We start from the raw sequence: 12,263 nt of genomic DNA, 5'->3' as shown, positions 1-12,263 counted from the left end.
TTAATCAGTGAAAAATCAGAATTATTTATCCAATATCTAATAACTTTAATATATATTCAAGTATTTTTTAAAGTTTTATAACAAATGTATAAGTTCGGAAAAAATACTAAATATACTATTTAGGTATTTCACAATTTACATGCTTTTAGACAACTATTTCAAATAAATAAATGTTAACAAGTATAAAAAAGTATTTTTTCATTCAACTACAAGTTTAAACTGAGAAAGCAAAAAAAAAATCACGTACTAGTACAAAGACACAGAATAACATGAAATCCTTAAAAAATAAAAACAAAAAGTAAGCATAGAGTATAGTAATTGCTAAGTATTAATTTTCAATCATTTACTATAATTTAATACATCAATAAACCGATGTTAGTTGTAAATTTGTATTTATCCACGTGTTTATCGGTAATGATTGTAGTTTAACTTGTGGTTTACTTTTAAGTTGTTTTACTTCATACGTAACACGGGCATCTAAGAGAAGGAACCAAACAAAAAAAATTGTCTTCTTATCAGTTCTAAAAATGAAATTACCCGTTACTATGTTGTCTTCCTCATAGGAGCAGGATTTTATTTCAGTCCATGAATCTGAATTTTTAAATCGGCCATCAAAGTTGCTATAACTATCGCATAAAGAGGAAACTAAATACAGCAATTTCCCTTTTCAACGCTAGCCTATATGTGTAATCATAATCACTACTGTTCAAATGTTTTGGGCTTGCTTTAAGTAAAATACATTGCTTTTTATGCAGAATATCAGTATAATATTTTAACAAACAAAACATTTAGCTTGTGTTCTTTTCAAAACAAAACAGTTTGAAATTTTACATCTGACTTTTTGTTATTAATAACTAACTTTTCGTCTTTAATAAAACTTAATGTTTTTGCATTTAAAGTCATAACGAAAACATCACTCAGATTGATTTGAACGCTTGTCTTCACAGTAAAACACATACAGTTTATTTCCTACGAATTGAGAAAAAAAAAATTTCAACAGAATGTTGTTCGTTGAATGACCGTTCGACACTGTTTGCCATCTGAGCTTTTCCATAAACCTTCTCCATAAACCTTCTCATAGGCTGAGAAAGCATCTGGTTTTGAATCTTCTCCAGCGAAGTTGATGGCGAACAATATTCATTTTTAGAGAAAAATAAAGTTGTTTGTTTAAAAGCGTCAGTTGTTTGATTGTCAGTTTCTTTTAATATCGTAAAACAGCATGAAGGTTTTAACCTGTGGATTTTCAATTGAAATTAAAAGAACAGGTGTGTTGCTGAAGCTTTCGAGTTCCTATTTGTAACTATCTTTGCGTTTTGGTAGGTTTAACATTACATCATGAAGAGAATTAGTCTCTTTTGAAAACAATTTCAGTTGCGAACCTTTTTTATACACATCATAACTTTTTCTAGATGTTTCCATAAAATACTTTCCAGAAAATGACGGCTTGCCACTTTGCTTAAGTTTCAACGCTCTATCTCTAAAGTCGATACCGAGAAATTTATAATCTTGCTGTAAATAAAGTTAAGATTATAAATTCTTACTGGTAAAGTTAAAAGTAAAAAAAAAATCTAGACATATGTTTTGTAATTCCGTAGTAAAGAGCAATACTATAAATTAAAAAAAAAATCTTTTAGTGAAGATCAATTTTTCCATGTCTTATATACTGCATCATTAATTTAGACATTTTTCTCTTCGTTTCAAAATTTACCTCAGTATAATGAGAGTTGTGGTCTTTATAAGAACTTATCAATAAAGCTTTAAAGTAAAACAATTTACTAAGCAATTTCTGCATGTTTATTTGGACAATATAAACTTTGTTAAAAAGAACATTAAGTTTCACTTCACTATCTATATTGTTATGAATGGAATTTTTAGTATTAGTTATGCCAATGTTGTTTGTCATATTTTGTTAATTATTTATTGAGCTTCTAGAATACGATCAAATGAACTTTTTAAGCTTTATTTTTGTAAGTTTATAAACCACCAATACACCTGTAAGTAATAATTTGTATTTATTCAATGATTAAGCTAACATCTTATGTTTTTTTATTATAAGTACATGTATTTCTATACTTTGATTTTTGCTTGAAAATAAATGCTGTTTTTTGTAATTATAGATACTCATTTTGTACTGACATTACCTTTTTTATACATGTAAGAGCAATGTTTTAAAAATAATTAATATCAAAAATTACTACATAATCTCTTAAAAAAATTGACTGATCTGACTTTAATTTAACTGAACCAAATGATTAGACTTTTGAAACCATAAACATTTTTGGTAATTTAAAGTTAAAATTCTAATACCTATGGGAACAACACAACCAAAATTAATATAAAATTAACAAATACATAGTTATTTATCTAATAAAAATAAATGTTTTTAAGTGTTTAGTATTATAAAAGATTAAATTCTAAAAACGTTTTACCTTCTTTGGCCCGTGAGTAGACGCTGTGCACAAGTTGTGTTGCTTTAACATCCCCGCTTATTTTCCTGTAGGAATTAAAACTTTTAGAGCTGAAATAATATTCAAAATTTACTTCACAATAAGAAATGAAGGACGAACTGTTTAGTAAACCAGATGCATTTCAAACGGTTATTGTTCAGTTGATAATCAGTAATGTGTTATAATTTTTGGCAAAAAAATTTAATCTTAATAATATTCATTTTTCTTGAAATATTCAAAACTCTAGTCCTTAAATACAGTAAAAATATATTCCATTTCATTGAACAACCTGTTACTTAAGCACATTTTGCTTAAAAAACATTTTAACAATAAATTTAAGCAAAAACTATATCTTCATGGTCTAATTTGTGTTTGAACCCTTTTATAAGGGTCTATGAAAAATAATTTCTTAAACTAGAAAAAAACATTTTAGTTGACATATGTTCAACAACTTATATAAATTTTAAACGAGTCAATGAACATTTAAGTCGGGCTATTTGGTAGTAATAATGTATGTACCTTTCAACTAGTAACGTAATTTATAAGAACACTTATAATAGTTCACTAAAAATGTGAATATAAGAATAAAAATAAATCAAAACCTTTTTATTTGAGACCTTTCAGCTTGCGAACTAGTAACGTAATTTATACGAACACTTATTATATTTCACTTAAAATGTGAACATAAGAACAAAAATAAATCAAAACCTTTTTATTTGAGTAGTTAAGATGTACAAAAATAAGTTATTAACAATACAACAACTTGTATCTACATTCAAGCTAAAATGTATTTTATTTAAATTTTCCTAAATATGCTACACACATTTTTTATTGACATTTCTTAATACTTACGGGTATAAATTTTAGAGTGTAAAAAAATTGCAGGTGAAAACGCATACTTTAAAAGGTTTATAAAGTCTAAACAACCGACAAAAACGTTATAAAATAGTTTTTGATTTATATTGTTCAATCACGAGTCCGATATAGATGATACTTGACTCGTTTTAAAACGTATTTAACAAAAAAATTAAATCTTTATTTTATTCTATTTACTTAATATAATTAAAATTTTAATCCACTTTAATTTGAAAATAATAAAAATGTTTTTAATTTTGTTGAACAACCTGTTACTTAAGAAGCGTCGCTCTAAAAAAAAATAAACAAAAGTTTAAGCAAAATCTATATATAATGGTCGTTTTTGTGTTTAAAACACGTTTTTCACTAACATTTTTTAATCGTAATATATTTAAATTTTACAGTGTAAAAAATTTGCAAGTAAAAACACATACTTCAAACTGTTTTTTTCCAAGTCATACCAACCGACGAAAACGTTATAAAATAGTTTTTGATTTATATTCTTCAAAGACGAGTCCGATATAAATGATCATTGACTCGTTGAAAATTGTGTAAATAACTTTTGATTAAGTAAGTCTTGAATGTTATACAACAATTAAAATTAAATACTAAAAATTTTTTTATCGAAATTTTACTTGGTGACGTCACTATACAATTCAAGTGCAATCAAATTTAGACTTTAAAATTTACTTTCCGTGTTAGTTTATTTCATCTTAAAACATGGGTCGGCAGCCTTTTGTAACTCTCAGGCCAATTTTTTTATCTCAGAAAATATTTAATTTATTAATACTCGGGTGCCGCACAACTAAAAAAAACTTTTTGAGGGCCGCAACCATTCGAAAATAATCATATTTATTAGTAGAAAAAACTATTTTAAACCAAAATATTACAAAATAAGCAGTAAAATAGCACTGGTTAAGAGTAACGATTAAATTAAGAGTCCAATTGTAAGTTAATATTGCAAAACTTTTTTATATGTTTTTAAAAAAGTACCTTTAGCTCTAAAGTACCTCGCGGGCTGCAGTTTGCCGACTCCTGGACTAAAAAAGTATAAAAAAATTTATTGACATTATTTGTCGGATAATAACACGAGCCCGATATAGATGATCATTGACTCGTTTAAAATTGTGCTTAGATTTAGTAAGTTATAAAAATATCCAATAAATATTTATATATAATAGGAATAACATTTTTTTATCGCTATTTCACTTTGTTACGTCATTATTCGATTCAGGTGCAATTAATTTTAGTCAGCTTTATGTTTTTTTATAAAAAGTTACTTGCAGACCGCACTGCATGAAAAATTTCTTTTTTTGGCCGCAGCTAATTAAATAAATTGTATTAATGTTAAAAAAAATAGTATTCTAAACTAAAAGTGTAATAAAATTTGAATAAATATAAACTAAACTAAGAATTTATTTGTAAGCACTTAACTTTTTTTTAATAAACATAAATATTTTTTAACTGATAAGTAATTAATTTTGCGGGTCGCAGTTTGCCTGTCCTTACATATTTCTGAACTTAAATATTTTATAACATTTTACTAAAATAAGTTGATAAAAACATAACATCTTACTTTTTAAATTTTATTTTTGTACAATTTTGTACAAACTTTTACTTACAAAACAGCAAGGTAAGTAAAAATTTATATTTTGATTTCACTTGAAATTCTAAAAAACTTTTAATATCGATCTTGAGGTCTTTAATAAAACTAGTACTCATAGACTATTAGTTTGTTGTATTTAATTTTAATTAGGCATTCAAAATTATTCTTGTTCTATATTAGTTGATGAAGTATAAATGTGCTAAATAAAATTTGTAGTGTATAAAGTAACGTTTTTAGAACTGAACTTGTTTTTTTACTTGTGCAAATGTACACTTAAGTAAATTAGTTTTATTTAGTATGCATAATTAAAAATGTATAATAAGTTATAATGCAACAACTCTTTTGATTAAGAATTTGTAGTACTAATGAGAAAAGTATTTAATACAAAAATTAAAGGTATAACTTAGAATATTATTAGAATACATTTCATTAAGTATCAAAAGTTTATTTCAATACTTTAGAAAAACCTAAACTAATAAAAAAGTGATAAAACAGATAATGAATAAAATTTAAATTAAACAACATTTTTTTTCAGCTTAAATTTTTCGGTTTTAGATTTAAGTTTCTTTTATAATGGTTTTTTTAGACGTGAACTAAATATCTCTTAAAAAAATCTTTGACTTTTTCAGGAACGAAATCAGAAAATAAGTGAAAACATTAAAATGCCAAACGTTTGAAGACCATTTATTTTTCCTAAATTATGGAGTTAATTTAAGTTAAGAAATTACTTGCTATATTAAACCACATGAAACGAAAACTCTATAAGTTTATTAGAGGTTCGGTATAAATGCTCATTACCTTGTTTTGAACATTTTAAAAGTCAAGGTTGTATCTAATGATTATTTCTAATAACTACCAGCATTTGTTTATCAAGTTATTTATTAAGTACTATTTTTTCATTATTTACGTTCTTTTAGCATCACGATAAGCTTCAAGTTCTCTTTTTTGAACAGCCACTTTTAAAGAAGTTTCATAAGTTTTTAGTTAATTAGTTTCGATACAGATTTGCTTAAAAATAAATATAAAATAAATTTAGTGGTTGCTACAAAGAATAGAAAAAGATCTTTATGCAAAATAGTTTAGGTATTAAACTTTGAACAACTGCTGATTTTAAACAACAAAAATAGTTTGACTTAAAAAAAGCTATTTTAGTCATAAAATTTTATAGTTTAACTACAGTGATTTTAATCTTTTTTAGTGGTGTCTTAATTACATTTCTAATCCTTACAAGAAAAAAACAAATAAAAAATAAAGCTGTTATAAAAACTTTTTTCTTAGGTTTAAGTGTAACTATATAAAAGTTAAAACTTGTTTGTTAGTAAATTTTAGCTTTATTGTACTTTTTTATTTAAATAAAAACAGTAAGGTGTTCTATAAAAATTAAACTTAGCAATATAAGATATATTAACAATTTATAAGTTTTATTCCGAAGTACAAACGTCTTCTAAAAACCTTGTTTACTGTTTAAACCAGCTAAACAATTTCAAAGAGACTAATCATTTTATGACGATTGTATTTTTTTTAGTTTAATTGTAGTTAGTTATAAGTAAAACGTTTAAACTACAAAATAGTAAACTAGTTTGTAAAAGGCAGAAGCAAAATAGAAAAATATTTCAAAAGTGCAGTCTTTGAAATACTTTATAAACTTTTAATACAAATATTGGACTAAAACAACGACAATTTTATAGCATGTTAACCAATGTTTGTACGAGAAAAAACAAAATGAAATGTAAACCTTGTTTAATTTCGCAGTGTAAACTTTATCGATTTGAACAAATTGCCGTCTGTAGCTGACTTTGAATTTCTCTCCTTTTGTGAGTTTTGGCGGCAATAGTAGAAAAAAAAGCTGATTGCAAGCTGTTTAAGTGACGTCATAAAAAAAAAAGAAAATTTTAACAAAAATTGCAAGATTTAATTCAAATAAAAACATTAAAAAAAATTAAAGCTAAATGTTAAGACTAGTTAATTTTTTACTATCTGTTTATGTGGTTTTATTACTTCTAGTTATTTTGTAGACATATTTGTTTGTAGACTTTAGTGTAATTATTTACAAAGGTTGAAGTTTTAATAAAAAGTGCAAGGAAGAGTTCAAGTTAAAAATATTACACAAACTTGAACTATAAAGTTGGAAACTTGATAAGTTTTAACTTACGTTTTATGCAGTTTTGTTAGCAATAGTTATGCTTTTAAATGTATAGTTTGTAAACAGGTTTATTTGTAGACCTTAGTGTTTTTGATAATTAGTAATCGTAATTTTATTTTGATTTCATTCGGTAATGTTACTTTTTTGGTAGGTTATTTTTTCTTTTTTTGTTAACTTTATGCTATTTTTGATTTGTTATTGATTTTTACGTATTCTAAAACACATTTTTATAGTATTTTTTTGTCGGTTGCAAGCTATTATTCATTGCATAAAAGTTTAGTATATATAAAAGATTTCAATCAAAAATTATGTACTGATTTAATAAGGTTTTTCGTTTGCTCTAAGCTAGTCGATGTTTTTTAAATAATGATGAAAGCATTATGATAGGGGTAGTCGACGTTTAAAAAGAACTTTAAAAGCTTATTTTGGCTAGAATTATCAAGAAAATTTTTCTACGGGACAGATTGGTTTAATAGGGTTATACTGAAGATTTAAAAACAATATTTTAAAGCAAAAACTTCAGTTAAACTTGAACTTATATCCAGATTGCGGTTTCAGTTTATCAAACACCAAAACATAAAAGTTTATTTTAAACTTTTTTATGCAATATTTTCAAACCAAATTTTCAGACAAAAATACACTTTGCTGGGTAATTCTGGTCAAAGAATTTATCTTTGAGCAAAATTAAGAAAACGTTCAAAACCTTACCGAATGTTTATAGAAATAGTTGCAATAAATGTTTTCTCTAACTTTTAAGTAAAGTGATTAATACGTAGTTTAATATTTACTTATTTCCATAAAGAGATGTCCTTAAACTTAAGGTTGTTCATGAAGTTATTACACACTTATGATCAGCTAGAAAATTTTTACACTACACCAAGTGCTAAAAATATTTTATGCAGTAAGAGGCATAAGTATCCAGTTTTAAAAATATAAATTATTGCTACGTTTTTAAGTTTACTCTTATCTTTATTTGAAACCTACAAACAATGACTCAAGTTAGCCTATACTTCATTGACTGTAACACTGCAATACAAAATTTGACCACAACGGTAATTTTTTTAAGTTAACAGAAATATGAAATTAAGTCAAAAGCCATACTCATATAACGACTTCCCCACACTCTTTGTTATTATTTTGTTCTTCCACAAAAAAGTATAATGCATTAACACCTCAGATGTCTTGTATAAAAACAAAGACAAGGCTTTTAATTGGTGTTTTAAATCAAACTTTCACCATGAAAATCTCCAATAAAACTGCCATTCATTTGGGTCAGAGTTGAAGCGCAATAAAATCAAAATACTGCCATGAAAAAAAAAATTAACAAAAAACAATTAAGCACTGGAATTTTTTTTCATATTCGTGTTTAAAATCAAATGCAAGTCGTAAACAAATGCTGAATAATTTTTGTCAATTTCTTGTAAAATTGAATTTATAAAAATTTATATTATATTATAAAAAAATATATTATGAAATACTTATTGATCGACAAACGGTAAATCTGTCGGCTTATTTTATTAAAATTAATTGCACCAGTTTTCGAAATTTTATTGTTTAAATTGTTGGTTATGTCATGATGCAGTAATTTACAAACAAAACACAGTCAAAGTATAAAGTATATAATTAAAAAAATATGCTTTTTTTTGAAAAGTTTTATACACAACAAACTTTAAAATCTAAAGGCCGTAGATAACATTGTTTTTTTGTTAGTTTGATATGGTTTAAATAATTAATAAGTAGTACAGCATTAATTTGCTGTGATGTTTTAAAGGTTTGTTATGAGATTTAAACTACTTAAAAGTTATAAAAACTATGTCAAAAAAAAACGAAGAAAACTTGCAGTTAAAAGGATTTTGCAGCAGAGTAAAACAAAAACATAATAGATTTTATAAAGTACTTTTTTACAGTAAATTTCGTATTTAATTAGTTGTTTCGAGATCCAGAGTTAAAACTGTTCTAATGAGAAAGTAAGCTTAAATCGATAAAATTTCAGCTTACGCACAAAGTAGTCTAGTGTGCATATATTGGTTTATAGTGGTTACTTGGCAAAACATTTGAAGGAGATTATTTAAAAAAAGAAATGTTTTTGGTATAAAAGGTATATTAACAAAAACTATAACGATAAGTAAAATATTTTTAAATGTTATAATTTGAAATAATAGACTAAAGATAGCTGGAAATATCAGGTTTTATGGAACTGTGAGCGTATACAGATACGTAAGTATAATTGATTTTATACATTTTTATGACTTAGATAAAGTTTAGGACACAATTCTACTTACTAAATAGTTTTGAAACAAACTTCAATTTAAGTACTAATAGATTTCAGTTCTAATTTGAATGTTGCAATCTATCAAAAATAGAGTTTGTGTGAACCTTGAAAACATATTAGAATATATAACTTTAAATTCAAAACTATGCATACCAACAGTATTATAACAAAATTGATATAAAAATATATTGAAACATCACGTAGATTTATTAGATAACAGAATTAACGAGACAAACAACTCAGCAAACCAAAAATTCTAGCAATTCTCACCAGTAGATAAGGAAGATAACAATAGATAAGATTTTTAAGTTTTAACAAAAGTAATTCCAAAGCAATAAACATACGAAAAAATTGAAATAGAATTATACATTTAACGTTTTGTTCACAAACATGCTTAAAATTGTTTTTAACTTCGAAAAGTCCACTTATTATCGTGAAAAAAAACACACTTGGACAAATCAATACAATTCTTTATACCAACAAGCGATTGCAGCTTAAATAGAATTTGTAGAGTGCAGACAGACCAATTCACATCAATTCGAGTCAAACGGTTCTGATTCTGTTGTTTTGGCGAAAGCGGCGGCAAAAAAGAGAGTTGTGACGTAGATGAAAAAAGGGAGAGCAAATTTTCCGATGAAGTTCGAAAGCAGAATTGTCTTGTGTCAAAGGCATGGCAGCAGCATGCGATGAAACAGATTTTAAAGATGTTTTGATTCAGTTTTTAAAAGTCTTTTTAAATTGCGTTAGAAGTTATCATTTTGTTTATATATAAATACTTTCAATTATTAGAACCTAATTTTCAAATAGGTTTTGAAAACTGTTTTGATGCAGAATTAAGTTTGATGTTTAACATTTTTCTAGTTTTCAAGTTTTTTCCATTAAGTAATTTTATTTCAAAGAAGTAAATAAGTATATTTTAACAGTTTTTGTAATCTGTTTCTAGTTTTCTATCTGTATGCTACTTTTTGTTAAAACAGGTTATTTGGAAAATACTTTCGCTAAAATTTGAAATAAAAACTCCCTTCAAAATTATTTTGAACCTCTCTGATTTTTGATAACAGGCAATTTTAAGTTGGGATAAAGTATTGATACTTAAAAATACAAAGTTCTTTTACTCAACATACCAGCCGAATAAAACAATATAAACTTAGATTAAACGTCAATTATGGGGTATTAGTAAGTTAGAAGCATTAAACTTACTATTTTTTCAAATTATTTATATAAAAAAAGACTTCAATATAAAATCGATAAAAAGAACTCAAACTAGTTTAAATACACACTTTTAAACTTACGCAAGCACAATTTAGAGTCTTAAGTAATTGCCTTTAACTTAGACTAGTTCTCAAGTGAACCCCTTCTACAGCCAACAGGCAAATCCAAGTCGGAAAAAATCGATGCTCGGATTTCGGTAAAACGGATTAAACTTTTGTATAAAACCTGGGATGTTTGCAGAACTCATAATGTTGTTACGTCACAGTTGACGTTAAGTCCGCCATGAGAACATTTTTTTGAGAGTCAGAGTTTTTGAGTTTAAAAGATACTAAAACAACTTTAAATTCATTAATTGCTTTGAAAGCTAATTTTAGAACTGTAGTTGTATATTTTTTTTCAAATATAACGTATCTAACTTAATTGTAAACTTCGTATTTGTGTTTTTTATTGAAAATTTTAAAGACAAACTAATATTTTAACATAAACTTTGATTTTAAAAGAACGTTACAAAAAATAAAACAATCCGTGTTTTTTAAGCAAGTTTAAAATTTTTGTACGGTTAACCATTTTTGATTAAAAGTAAATTGTTGGCACTAGAATTAGCATATATTTTCCTTAAGTCTTTTATAACAAAATGTCAACCTTTTTTATGTTTCTAAGGTGTAGTAAGAAAAAAGAGGGTAAAATCCAATTAAAAAAAAAAAATTCATTAATATCTAATATGTATATTTTATATAGCTGTTATTTAACTTGGAAATAATTTAACTTGCAAGTAACTAGGAAATGTTTCAACAAATATTAAAACAGAAAATTTACTGTAGCTAAAGTTAAAAATAAATTTTCTTGAAAAGCTAACAGCCGTCGTAGTAAAGGCTTAAAGGTTATTGTTTTTGCGTCTCAGATATTATATAAGCGAATTAGTTTTAATCATTGTCAATAAAAAGTGACCCCTGCCTTTTAAGCAGTTGGCCTTTAGCAGTTGCAATTATCGTGACGTCCTTCTGTCATGACGTCATTAAAACGTATTTTAAATATAGTTTTAATGACAATATATATCGTTAACGAGTGGCTTGAAAAAACCCTTATTGACAAACACTATTTTGTAGATTCGACAAAACTTATTTTTTTAAAGTCATAAACAAGCTTGCTTAATTTCAAGACAAGTACCACAAGCGTTCGGACAAAACAAACAATTTGAATATGAAAAGGGAGCCAAACGTGCTAATTACCACGCAAAGTGCAACGCTTTCCGCTAATTTCTTAATTGATTAGATTAAACTTGACATTTTGCGCGCAGTCTGGCATTTGTCTTGAAATATGGTAATTAGACGCAAATTGTTTTGTGAAATTTGGACGTTGCGAAAGCAACTGTTGCCGTAAAACTGGTCTCACCCTAGGAGAGAAAAAAAGAAAATCAGCAACGGCTGTGAGGAGCTAAAGACGAAAGTTTGGTATTAAAACTACCAATACCGAGTGTACAGTTATTGTTTAGACATAACCTCAGAAACAACTTTTTGATTATTGTTACCAGTTGGTTTTAGTTTCCTGTTGAGCTTTGCAGCTGAACTAGTATTTTGAAAGGAGAGCAGTAGCCTTTTGAAAAACACTGAATGTGGTTATAGATCAACTCTAATGAGATTATTACAGACTACTAGGTACATTTGTTGTAACACCGTAGCATTAAAGTAATATGTAAACTAAACTAAACAATATGAAACATAAAGTTTT

The sequence above is a fragment of the Thalia democratica genome, chromosome 1 (genome assembly GCF_965202585.1).
Source record: "Thalia democratica chromosome 1, ktThaDemo2.hap1.1, whole genome shotgun sequence".
Taxonomy (NCBI): Eukaryota; Metazoa; Chordata; class Thaliacea; order Salpida; family Salpidae; genus Thalia; species Thalia democratica.
The sequence above is the reverse complement of the archived record's forward strand: the minus strand, read 5'-3'. Positions refer to the sequence as shown.